This window comes from Gasterosteus aculeatus, chromosome 4 (assembly GCF_964276395.1).
Source record: "Gasterosteus aculeatus chromosome 4, fGasAcu3.hap1.1, whole genome shotgun sequence".
Taxonomy (NCBI): Eukaryota; Metazoa; Chordata; class Actinopteri; order Perciformes; family Gasterosteidae; genus Gasterosteus; species Gasterosteus aculeatus.
The window spans coordinates 25,808,771-25,821,440 of record NC_135691.1 but is presented as its reverse complement, the minus strand read 5'-3'; the positions used below and the strand labels follow the sequence as shown (position 1 = coordinate 25,821,440).

The 12,670-nt window shown below is 43.8% G+C and overlaps 1 protein-coding gene across 4 annotated transcripts in view; it reads right to left on the bottom strand.

The window, feature by feature from the left end:
- The window catches only part of LOC120817769 (chemokine-like protein TAFA-2), a 51,170-nt gene that overhangs the window by 22,427 nt on the left and 16,073 nt on the right, over positions 1-12,670 (bottom strand). The gene's annotated exons all lie outside the window — the stretch shown is intronic.

Here is a 12,670-nt window from a genome sequence, read left to right as displayed (position 1 = left end):
GCCTTTGCCTCTCAAAACAATGTACAGCTGCAAATGTGTCCTAGATAACCGTCTCCGAGTTCCCCTGTCTCTTCCCCAGCACCTCCTTCCATCTCCGCCTGCAACACGAGGCTCTGGCAGCGGGGACACAAGCAGAAAGTGAGGACCCTCTGCCGCCCCCGACAGGCCCCCGACAGACACCGAGCCGGCAACAGCAACTACTCCACCCCAAACAAAGTACCCCTTCCTCTGGATTCCCGCTCCCTAATGAAGTGACGGGGCCGAGGGGGGTGAAAGGGGGGGACGCACATCTCGCCATCTGGCACGGCCCGTTGTCGTGACAGACAACGATCGCATTTCAAACGCGGGGCGCGGGAGCCGTGCGGTGATTACTGGAAGAGGCGCGGTGTCGTATGGCGCGAGCAGACAAAGTTACACGCTGCGTTTGCGCCTTATTTACCGCCTCTTATCTGCCTGCCTCATTGACGTATAGATTGGCTAAACCTCATTGGGGCTCTCGGATTTACTCGTGTAATTAAGTTTATTTTGGCAAGCCGCACATGACCTTTTGCTCAGAATTTCTCAGAGCCACACAGGTATTGGATTCGTTAGCGCCGTGTCACCATAGCACAGACGTCTCAGACTAGAAGTATTACAGACAAACCGTTTGTATTTTCTTTTCTGAAATGAAATGAAGAATACAGTTGGGGGGGCTGGATGTATAAACCATGAGTACACCTTTATTCCATAAATAAACAAGTCACATTATTTGTGGGTTTTTTGTCTAATTCGCTGAATGTAATATTGTGTAAAGGTGATTTGAGATTGATAAAAGCGTATGAGTGTGTGAAAAAATTAGCATGCAAATATCTCTCACTCTCTGTGCGTCCACACACGTTTAGTCATGTAACCAAAGGTGAAGAACGTCTCCGTGCTAATGTCCCCTGACTTCAAAGAAAAGCTGGACATCAGGAGGACGTCCCGTTAGCGAGGCAGCCAACCCACCTTTTTCAGTCAGGATACCGATACCTGGGCTTTAAGTATTGGCCGAGTTAATAAGCTGTATGCCTTAGAAGACCCTGGGATGCCAGACAACATCAGTTTTGAAAATGTACACATTTTGAATTATAAAAAATGAAACGGTAAATAAAATCACAGTATATACATATAGAGCATAATTAAATAGTGGAAGCTTTTGTTGTGCTTTATTTTTTACTAATACCAGCTTCAGCTGTTTGAATCAGTGTATTCTTGTATCTGGTCAATCCACAACTTTTTTACTGTTCGACAGCACTGGGATTGGAACAATATATTTTGAATGTAAGACCCTTTGAACTAATGCACTAACTGCAATTTCGAGTTACTTTACTCGACTGTTTAAGTTACTATTTTTTACTTCTCCACTGTTTTTGAAAGAAAATTGTACTATTAATCCGATAGTTAATTCGACAAAATATGGGGCATTGTTGATATGTATCGGCCTATAATATAGAACACTGAACTCGAGCAGCAAAATGTTGCTTATACAGTTATGCATTGTTATTAATAACCGAAACAATATATCACTCAGATACACTTTTATGTTGCAGAATGCTCACTGGGCAAATATCTGAAGGCTGTGTCATCTGGCCGCTCATCCACCGGAGGAAAGAAAATACACCCCAACTAAAGAACTCCACTCATCTTTTAGGGTTTCGTGCTTTTCCATCCATTTTTCCATCTCCAACATGTAAGTAAATCCCCACAGAGGCCTTGATTGTCAGTTTCAGGACACTTAGCAGGGGAATTCAAAGGCATCTAGACATGTGGAAGGAGAGTCACTCAAATGTTGACAGCGATAGCCTCGTAATGGTGAGGTTCATGTATCTGCTCAATTGGACCTCAAATTGTACACTTAAGTGCTCGTATTACAGCAGCGGGTGCTAATGTTCACCTCAATGGCGACAGATTTATAGCCGCCGGTTAGCCGGAGACTTGGAGGCCGGGTTGAAACGGTGGCCAAGCGATGTTGCTGTTTCCTAGTGTGTGTGTGTGTGTGTGTGTCTTTTTACACACGGACAGAGTGCAGGGCTGAGCACTGCAGCGTCATTTGTTGGGTGCCGTCTAAGGGTGCAATTCCGTAAATGACATCTCATTGTCCCTGAATGTGCCGTGTTGTCATTGGGGTGGCGGCGTGCTCGGCAGAGCGAGCCGCCGACTATTTGTTACAGTTTGAGGCCATTTTGCATTTCGACCTTGAATCGGAGAGCTTTTTCTTGCACAACAAACTTGTCTGTTTGGCTGCGCTGAGCACAACTGATCCAGTCAACTGATCCAGTCACGGAGGTCTGGTAGTTTTTTCGGCTGCGCAGGAGGAGGTGAAGCATTCAAGATTTACTTTTGTTACAACTGTAAAATGTGTACTATAAAAATGTTTTTATCTTTGTGGTTTGGTTAGAGAACCTTACAGTACATTTATGGTTAAAATAAACCAATGTGGACCACCTACAGAAAATGACGCCTCACTAATTCATGTTTATATTATCAATGGACCACATAACTAGCTATTGATCATGGTGGAGCATTTAGCAGCTATAGATTCATCTCTCAGAGGAGTTGGCGCAGCCTGAACAAAACTCCGAGGGAAGTGAATATTTGAGTTGTATTTGTCTGGTGGCCAGAAACATGACACCGAAGGAATGCTAATGTTGCTCTCTGTCTGCTAGATGTGTAATGAGGTAATTATTTTCTAACATGATCTGCATAACAATTATAATATGTCTGACTAGTAAAACAAAATGTTTTAAATGAAATCAATTAATACCCTTACAATGCGGAAATTAACTTCATCCCACAAATGCATCATTTAAGTGCTTATGCACCCTCTTGGACAAACAACATGGAGACGTAGACAAAATACATATTGGAAATTGAAACAATGTTGACCATTAGTGCATTTACTAAATAGAGAGATTTTGACAAATATTGTGTAAATGATGAATAAGTGAATGAATGTGTGCGAAAAGTTCCTCATGGCAATGATTGCTTTGAAGTATTATTAAAGCGTTCCTTTGTTTGTGTTGCACGTTGCAAGTGGGTTTTACAAAAATTCAGATGAATGTTTTGTAGAAAAAAGCAAACTCCGACTCAAAGTTTTAATTGTTGGTTTTTAGTCTGACAGCGCTTCATATATAATGTATACCCTTTGTCACAGAAAAGGCCCTGAGGTTAAAGTCATAATGTGTGCAGATGATTGCCACAAGCCTGAAACATGAACTCCACATTGAAGTTGGGAGAACAGCAGATGAGAAAAAAACAAATGCTAATAAAGCAAACCTTAAATGAGATGTGTAATTATACTCTGATTGTCTGCAGAGCGTCGCGTCTCCTCGATGCAGCAGACACAGAACGTCTTTTCCTCCCTACAGTATATTGCGCCACTGCACTCGAGGACACTTTCAAATGCAAATGAACACCTTTTAGTGAGGCGTAATATTCTTTTCTCCGGTTCCACCTCAGTAGTTCTTGAGTTGCTCGGATTCATGCAGAGATCTGACTTTCATCCCTTTGTTATGAGTCGGCTCCGTTGTGCGGCGGATAAGCCGATGGTGTAGATCTTCGGATTTCCCTTTTGTAAGAGCACAAAGTGAATTTGTTTAAAACTGAATGAAGCAAGAAATCCCCGTCTCTGACGGAACCGCTGTGGACGGCCCTCCCACTCCTCGCCGTGAAACAACATGCAATGGCAGCAAACCAACCAGCCTGCTTTAAAAAGACTTCCTCCATGATTGACCCTGGTGAGCCGACGCTCTGACTGAAGCCTGCCATTAAAAGACTCTCACGTTCGCGAAGGTGAAAAACACCTAGCTGTAACAAGCGCCGCGAATTCCCACCTCAACTGAATGAAAGGAAATATTGATCTCTGATGAACTGAGGCAGGAACGTCGCTGCAGAGCGACCACTTCAGAAATAAAGTATCAGCAAAGCGCATCAGATGTCCTTACTTCTGTGTTGGATGCAATTAAATACATTTTCTTTGAGTATTTTGTATGCTGTAATACAGTTACAGTATATTCACAAGTTAACTTTGTTAGATGGTTTCTAGTTTCTGCTGCTGCAGATTCAAATAAATGAATGGAAAAGGTTTGCCGGGGGTTAAGTCCCTGGAGTCTACTTTCACTTTATTGCTGTCGATGGGGAAATAATAACATATTGTTCACTGTTGCCTAGAGACACTGGGAATAACCACCGAATCCTGAGACATTGTCCAACATACTTTTTCATCTTACCGACAGTGAGACTGAAAGACATCAATCAGAGTAGTTTCACGTTATGTTCCCTTCTGTTTTGTTCTTTGTTATGATTGCATGTTCCTACTCAAAACTACTTGTCTTGCCTAAATTAGCTTCCTTTTCATCACACTTTAACTCGGGTTGTTGAGGTGGGATGATGCCTTAACTTTAATAGAGTATCTTGAAGATACAAATTCGTAGTGATACATACTAAATAAATACGGACTGGCAACTGATGACGTCATCCTATTCAAAGTGAATGGGGACCTGCACCCCATAAACACACTTTGTGAAGTCTAACGATGTAAAATAAACGTGTTATGATTGCATTTTTAACGAGAAATCAATGTTAAATTGTAAGAATACAATACTAACCCTAACCCCCTCAAAAAATGCAACATGGCGGAGAGACGTTCACTCAAGAATCCAACATGGCGGAGAGACGTTCACTCAAGGGGCGTGGTTAACCACCGCCAGTTAGTATGTATTGTTACAAATTTCTATGTCAAATAGTTCGTATACATTTTTACGAACAGGTTTTAGAGATCACGTTGTACATTGCTATGCAGTTCATGTGCGCCATAGATTCATCACAAGCTAATAATCCCATTATACTTCAGATATACTGGAAACGACAAGTGATCATTTCCACACCAATTTTTCCATGACAGAGAAACATGGAAGACTCTGAAGCATCTGCAAATGTTGTATACACCGGCAGGTGAGAGCTTAACTGATTCAGACAGTTGACAAAAGCTGAAGCCTGAACACTAACGGACGGAACATACAAAGCTATTAACTGTAAATAGATATACAAACAGATATACATGATATTTCTCTGCATTTTTGTTCAACCCGAAATGCATTCATCGCACATCAAACCTCTTCAGTTTGTAAACATGGAGGGAGAAAGATGAGCGTCTCATGTATCTTCTCCAAGGTTTCTTTAGAATGGCGAGGAACGTAAAGGTGTGTTTGATTCGGTGAATGCTAAACACTTCAGGGAAATTGAGTGTCGCTGCTAAGTCACGATTCTCACCTCTATTCTCATCCGTCCCATTTGTGTCACTTATTTTCCTACTTTGACGGGCTCACCCACACCAAAGATACTTTTCATTAGCGAAAAAAGACTCCATCGCCCTTGGCCTATTAATAGTAATTGTTTGCATAAGAGAATTAATCCCGGACAGGATAAGTTTTTCAGGTGGTTATAACTCAAGTGCATATCATTTCTGCATGCAGATCTTCCATTGTGCATTTTAAACAGAAAAACAAGTGTTTTTTTCAGATAGCCTCTGATTGACAATCATAAAAGGCATTAATGCACATTTTGGTGTAAAAGAAGGTAAAGTAATAGGTACCAAGTATACATATAGAATGCTTTTTATAGTAACATCGGGGAACTAAATGTCATCTCCTCCCTGTGTGGTGGGCAGAGGTGACGGAGAAGTTCAGCGACCGCTGCAGAGCTCAGTGTGTTTTTCCGAAATGTTTTCATGAAAAAATGATCCTGTTGTTCAAACGCAAACAGGGAAAAATCTGAAGTTAATGGTCAGGTACAATTACGTCGGACCTGACGGATGCAGGTCAGAGGGACTGCTGATAGTGAGCCAGTGATTAGAACACACAACTTCATACTGTGCTATCAATGCTCTAAATATTGTATTAAAGAAGCTTTTTAAGGCTTTTAACACTGCTACGTGTTCCATAAATGTTTCGCCGTTAAAGCAGCTTTTTGCAGTAAACCATAAAGTGTTTTACTTGGTAATTACTTTAAAAGTGTAAGATTCAATTTTCAGTTCCCCACAATTGTAGGAAGACGCTGCCTTAAAATGCACGACGTCTTTGTGTAATCCGCATATCGGGGAGATTGCAGGGCGGGAAGAGGGAGTGCTGCTTTAGAAAAGCTGGACTTTTCCTCTCGGCCTCTGCAGCCGGATTCGACACAGGGATTACCCCCCTCCCCCCACTTTCCTCTTCCCCTCCATCTCACCCTTCACTTGGACCGTGACAGAGACTGACACCTCGGACGGCTGCGGGGAGCCGATTGCTCCTTCACAGAGCAAACATCGCTCGTTTGCCAGAACGCAGCTGCCCCCCCCCCCCCCCCCCACCCCCGACCGACAGCCGGCGAGGGAAGCTCTCGACCTCGTCACGCCAAACAAGGCAGTTTGCCCGCTCTTTTGTCACGCGCTCCGTGCCGCGTTCGCCGTCAATCCCGCTCGGTCCGCTTCATAAACAAAACGGGACAGCTGTCAGGGCCCGTGATGATGTGCGAACTTTGGGGCCGTGAGATGGAGCGCCGCTTTAGCACCACCTTGTCCTGGCGACTCGCTGGATCAGATCATCACACGCCAGCCGGCGGCGGCGGCGGCAGCGAGCTCCTCTGCTGTGTGATTCCAAAATGCTGCTTCGCGAGAGGCTCCTCGGGCCTTCGTGCTTGCTTCTGATTTGCTCGCACGTATCGGATCCACTTTTGGATGACTGCTTGTATCAATTCTAGGATGTGACCCGTAGCACACGCCGAGGGGCCCGGCGGCTCCGTGAAACGTCTGCGCGCCAGCAATGTGTCTCTGTTTCAGTCGGCGGTCTCCTAACGGGCCTTGGCGAATCCCCCTTCAATCAAGCCTCGCGTGTTTTTTGGGGTCGCTTTTGTCCTACATGTGCCAATCGTTCATGAATCACAGAGGCTGACTTTGTGAGATCTGCTTTGGATTTCAGCAAAATCATCTGATTTCATCCGGTTCTGATTTTCTTTTTGAGCTGGAGAGAAATCAAAAAGTCCCGCTGCACAGATTTCTGCCCCTCTAGCGCCTTTTTAAAATGTAATCTCGATGGAGTCCAATGTCAGGGGGGGTACGGGACACCTCCAGCTGTGTGAGGGGGGAGGGAACCGGAGGCCCAGAAAAAGACGGGCCTTGATTTCAGACTTGCACAAGAAGAAGCCGAGGCAGAGCGAGTGTCAGCGGCGTCACCCGACACTGACGCTGAGTGCCCTTTCAGAGCGTCGACCACCAAAACGACCTTCCGCAGCGACGCGCCAGGATGCCATCCGAGAGGTCGCGCTCTTCAAAACCGCAACAGGCAAACGGTCTCAACCTTAGATTTCCTTTTTGATCAAAGTGTCGGTGCGTCACCGCCTCGTGATCCAGCGTGCTATTTCAGTCGGACCCCCCACCTTGCAGTGGGGCCCGGCACCGTCGGCTCGTAGCAGCGTCCATGTGTTCCTCTGTGAAACCTGGTCGACATGTCGTCACTCGACAGCCCGTTTGCCTCCCTGTGATTGTTCGCTTAGCTGACTGTGAATTATCAGTGAGGGCAGTGCAAACATTTTGGTGAGGATAAGTAAGCTCGTGTCTCGTTGGAGAGCAGAACAATTGGAGAGATGTACTTTTTACTGCAGTGCAGTGTGACAGCTACAGTTATCGATTGCATTTTAGATTTAAAAAAATGTTCTTTCTAAATTATTCAACGTAAAAAAAATGTTTAAGTTCCATCACAATCAAGTCCAACAGCAAAATGCTGCTCATACAAGTCCAATAATATGATGCATAAGCACTGTTTTGTTTTCTTAATAACAGTTTCTTTCAGTTGTTTGCATTTTGGGAAATCTACTTATTCACTTTCTATGCTTTTGTTTTAAGCACCTCTGCTATATAGCTATTGCTAAGCGCGTGAAGCGCGTGGAGTAGAGCGGGTGAGCCGGAACCGAACCCCGGCTGCTCCAAGTGTCCCTTGGACACCCGACCCCTAACTGCTGCCTGGGCAAATGTTTTTAAAAAAGGGTTAAAAATGCAAAGTCACTTAAAAGCGTCAGCTAAATGACATGTAATGTAATATCACGAACGGGAGAAACTGCTAGCCAGGCTCAGTCCACAGCATGCAAGCTTTTTGCACTTCTTATCTACAACGATGAGGTTTATTAAAAGTTCACATTTTTCAAGCAAAAAAACTCACTTATCATCTTACCGAACAATATAGAACGGCCCATAAAAGGGATCTGGACAAACAAATATATAATACTCTGAGGATAATATATGCTAATCCTTTTATACTTCAGTCAAATTATTCATAACTTTTATTACAATACGTATTTTCTACTTTTCTACTATACATAAACCTAATGATATATGAACTTTGTTAAAATACATTCAAATCGTTAAATGCCATGAGTTTTGGAGGAAAATTACACCTAAACATGACGTGACATAATAGAAACCAATTGTTACTATCAGTTATTGCTATTATCTTATCTTATTATCTGGTTTTTTTCGACGACGTGAGTGAAGGCAATGACGTGAAACTGTCGGAAAGGCTCCAAAGTATGTCTGATGACAAAATGGCGTTTTTGTCGGCCCTTTTAAAAGCATGTGAAATGGTGTCCCGTTGTGCGTCCTCGTGGAGACAGCGCGGCGTCCTTGCACACGAATCCCCAGGTCGCCGCGCACCGCCGTAGATGAGCGTGTCAGCTCCATGAGCGGGGAGCAACAGTGAGCAGGATAAATAAATGATGTATGAGAAATGATATTTATACCTGACAACCAGTCAGGTGTGGGAGAGTCAGCAGGAAGCTGCCGGCCAGATGTGATTTCAGCCCTGTGGTTCAGCGTTTCACGCCGCTGCAGTTTCTAATTTCTAATGTGTTGTTTCATTCGACTCAATTGACTGCGGTGCTCATCGTCTTCCCCGTCTCACCAACATGTCAAGGAACAGTGATTATTTAAACATTTGTGACAGTGGCTGGAGTTCTTCCTCAAGCTAAAAAGGGGGCTTGACGGGACGTGGCAACCTATATTCCTTTTTTTGCTGTCCCTCGGCACGGCTGTCAATTATGTAATAAGCCAGAGCCTGATTCAAAGGCGTTTTGATTTTAACATGTATCAGAATATTAAATACAATTTTTATTTTGTACCAGATTGATAACAGAAATTCTTTATCTGAGAGCAGATAGGACTGTTTTTCCCATTACAATGTGCCTTCATACAAGATTTTATTATTTCTATATTTATTTGACTTTCTTTAACCCTCCTATTTAGCATTTCTAAGCACTATAAAATTAGTTTACAACTTTTATGTGTTTGTAAGCTCATTTTTACGTTATGTTTATTATGGTGTTTTTCAATAATGAAAACATCTCCTTTCAATACATATGCCATGTTATCACTGAGGTGTTTTCTGGTATTATCATTCATTAGAAGAACGTCATGCACATCTCCCACAGGAGGAGCTTGACAAATCAAAAATAGAAAAACACAACAACACACCGAGCTCTATATTTCTGTATCTATATACATCTCATCTACTTTGTCAAAGAGCCCCGCGGGCTAAAAAGCGTAAAGCGGCGCACATTTTAAACGGGAGATGGACCGATCGTTCGGCTGTCAATCAAAGTCAGCCGTTACAAGTCAGTCACAAAGTAAAGTGTCACACACACACACAGATGTGTAATGTAGAAAAATGATTTTGAGGGCCTTTAACGTCCGCCCGGCTCAAACGATATCCTCGACTACGTATTTCTCAGAGGCAAGACTTTTGTCCGTGTCCAGAGAGGCTTCGGCCAGAAGAAATAACAACCTGGAGAGATTAGTTGTGTTTAGGTGCCGCTTCACAACGTCTTTGAAGTCATTTCTGTTGGCGCGCACAACCTGAACAAGGTCACAGTGCACCCACGCCCTGACACGCAGCGTGCAGGGACCCTCTGACTTTGCTGTGAACTGCTGTTCATCCACAATTCACAGCTGGCTGGATTTCAGTTAAGAAAAATAAAAATAAAAACTATTTAAGAAATCTCGTGGGGGAACAGGAATACATTGCACTCCGAGGTAGCCCGCCATTTATCATCATTATTAAACAAACAGCCAGGGCCTGTTGCCTGTACGGGCCGGCCCCCTATCGCCTTCCCTCCATGACACCTTAAAGCACAAAAGAGCATTTGGCAGGTTTTTCTTTTGCTCTGTCAAATGATTATTAGCTGCATTACAAGTAAAATCAGTTTTTTCTTCTTTTTTTTTTATAAACTGTGACAAATTCTTGCTGCATTTGCAGAGAGGGGATTTTATGTTAAGGTACGACATTGGAGCTGAAAGAGGAAGCTCTCTAAACAACAACAGAGCCGCAGAGGAGTCAATCAAAACATTGTGATATTCTTCCGCTCCGTGTGAAATATCTCAACGCTGCAGCCGCCTCGCTCTTGGAGGAGCTGAATAGGAGAATGAGGGGGATCAGACATAAGTGAGAGAATTTGTGTCTGTGATGAAGACAACAGAAGACTCGAGTGATATGGAAACCAATAAATGTGAGCTCTCACGCTGTCTTGCCATGTTAAAGAGCTATTTTAGATTTTTTTTTTTCTTTGCCACTCTTGTCTTCACTTGTCGCCATGGATGCCCCCCCCCCCCCCTCCCATGAGAGGCCCGGCGAACTCGGCCTCGGCGCACCCCCTTCTGTCTGTGTGCAATCGGAAAGCCAGAAATTCCCACCTCGGATTAGTTGCAGCCAATAAGCGCGGCGAGAAACTTGAACGGCGTCATATCTCGCACGCTCTTTGATGAGAAGAAAAAGGTGAGGAGCGAGGTGTCGGAGGGTGCGGAGGGGCGGGGGGGGGGCAAACCTATTTTTAGGCGTCTAATGAAACTTTTCAACCACCACCGACAACAGGACAGAAATTGACAGATGATTAAGAAACTCTTTAATTAGCTGCCAAGCTCTGCTGTGTCAGTTTCATCTCAAAGATCCGAGCGAATGTGGATTCATTTAGGACTTGCGTATGTGTGCATGACCTTCTTTACGTAGAGCCTTCACATCTCCATTTGATGCCGATGGCATGTACAGGAGTTATAGCAAAAGGTGTGATCTGAAACGTTGACTATGAAGACCAAAGGCGTCTCTCATTGTGTCCTTTTGCTGTGATGTTTAACACCATTGTGGAGGAGCCGTGGAGGCCAATTAATACACCCACAGAGGGGGTAGAAAAACACCTGCAGGATGACTGGGTCAAGGGTCTGGGTCAGTCTGGAAGTCTCTTACCGTCACTGTCTTTCTCCTTTATGTATGAAACCTGCAGTTGACCGCAGCACAAAACTACGTTTCTACAAGGCAAGCTGGGAATTATTTGGAAAAAATATAACACAAAATAGATATAGGCTGAATGAAAAGTTGTAAGTGCTGGAGATATTGAATGATCCGTTGGGCGTCTTATAATTAAGGTTGGAACAATTATTAATTTCATCATTGATTAATCCACGGTTATTATGTTAGTATGTCAAAAAAAGTTTATCTGACAATGGGATATTACATGAAATAAATTACTTGATTTAATTGATTTTCAAAATTGTTGCTGATTACTTTTCTGTTGATCCTCTATCGTGTTGGTGACTGAAAATGGAGTAAAACATTTTTTGTAGGCTTGCTGCTGAGCAGTTGCAGCTTAGGTTGTCAAGTTGTTTTCGACAGAAGGTCAATAAGTCGAATGATCAGTGAAACCACAGTTGACTCAAATGTCTTTGCGCCAATCCATCAATGTTTTTTTTTCTTTCTTTAAGAGGCTAAATGAAGAAACAATTGCTTCCTCATCACTGACACCGATGCAGATTGACATTTTTGGAATACCATGGTGGGAAAAAGGAATCTGATTCAATTCAATTTCAGGTTTAGTTCAAGTCAAGACTTTTTTATAACTGAGGACTGACGTTGAAAGTGTAAAAATATTGTTGAATTAATTTTGGCTTTCCCTTAAAAAGATACTTTCAGCTGTAAAGCTGATGTGTTTTTATCACATCACACTGAAATTCCCTCGCCGCAGTGATTGTAGCTTCTGTACTCCAGAATGTGTCGGTACGCCGTGAAATCACTGTCGGGTGTATTTAAAGAGCGCCGTCTTCTTACCACAGCAGTTCAAGTAAACAGACCGGAGACCGACAACCAGAGAGGGAATTGAAGCAGAGATCTATAGTTCCACCATAAACCAAAACGATGTGACGGCCAATGAAATCCTCTTCCAATTGTAAAGATGTATGTGTGAGAGAGAGAGAGAGAAAGATGAACAGTAGGAAAAGAACACTGGACAGGGAGGGCAGCCGTGTCATCTCATCATAATTGCCTTTGCATCACGACGCTAGCCGCGGTCCCGAAAGCGCCTTCGATGACGAGTTCCGCCGGCACGGGCCATAAATCAACGCGCCTCGCGTCCCCTTATCTCCTGCTCTTTGGCGTCGACCTCTTCTCTCACGTGTCAGAGCGGGAAACATGCCGCCGAGCGCCAGAGGCGGGCCCTGATAGGGCTGCTCCTCTCCCCGCCGGCTGCTGGGACGGAAAAGGCCAGAGGGGTGGGGGGGGGGGGGGGGGGATCAATTTAATTACACACGGCGACTGAGCAGAGAGCACAGGATTTAAAATGAAATTTCACCTTTTTCTCTTTTTTC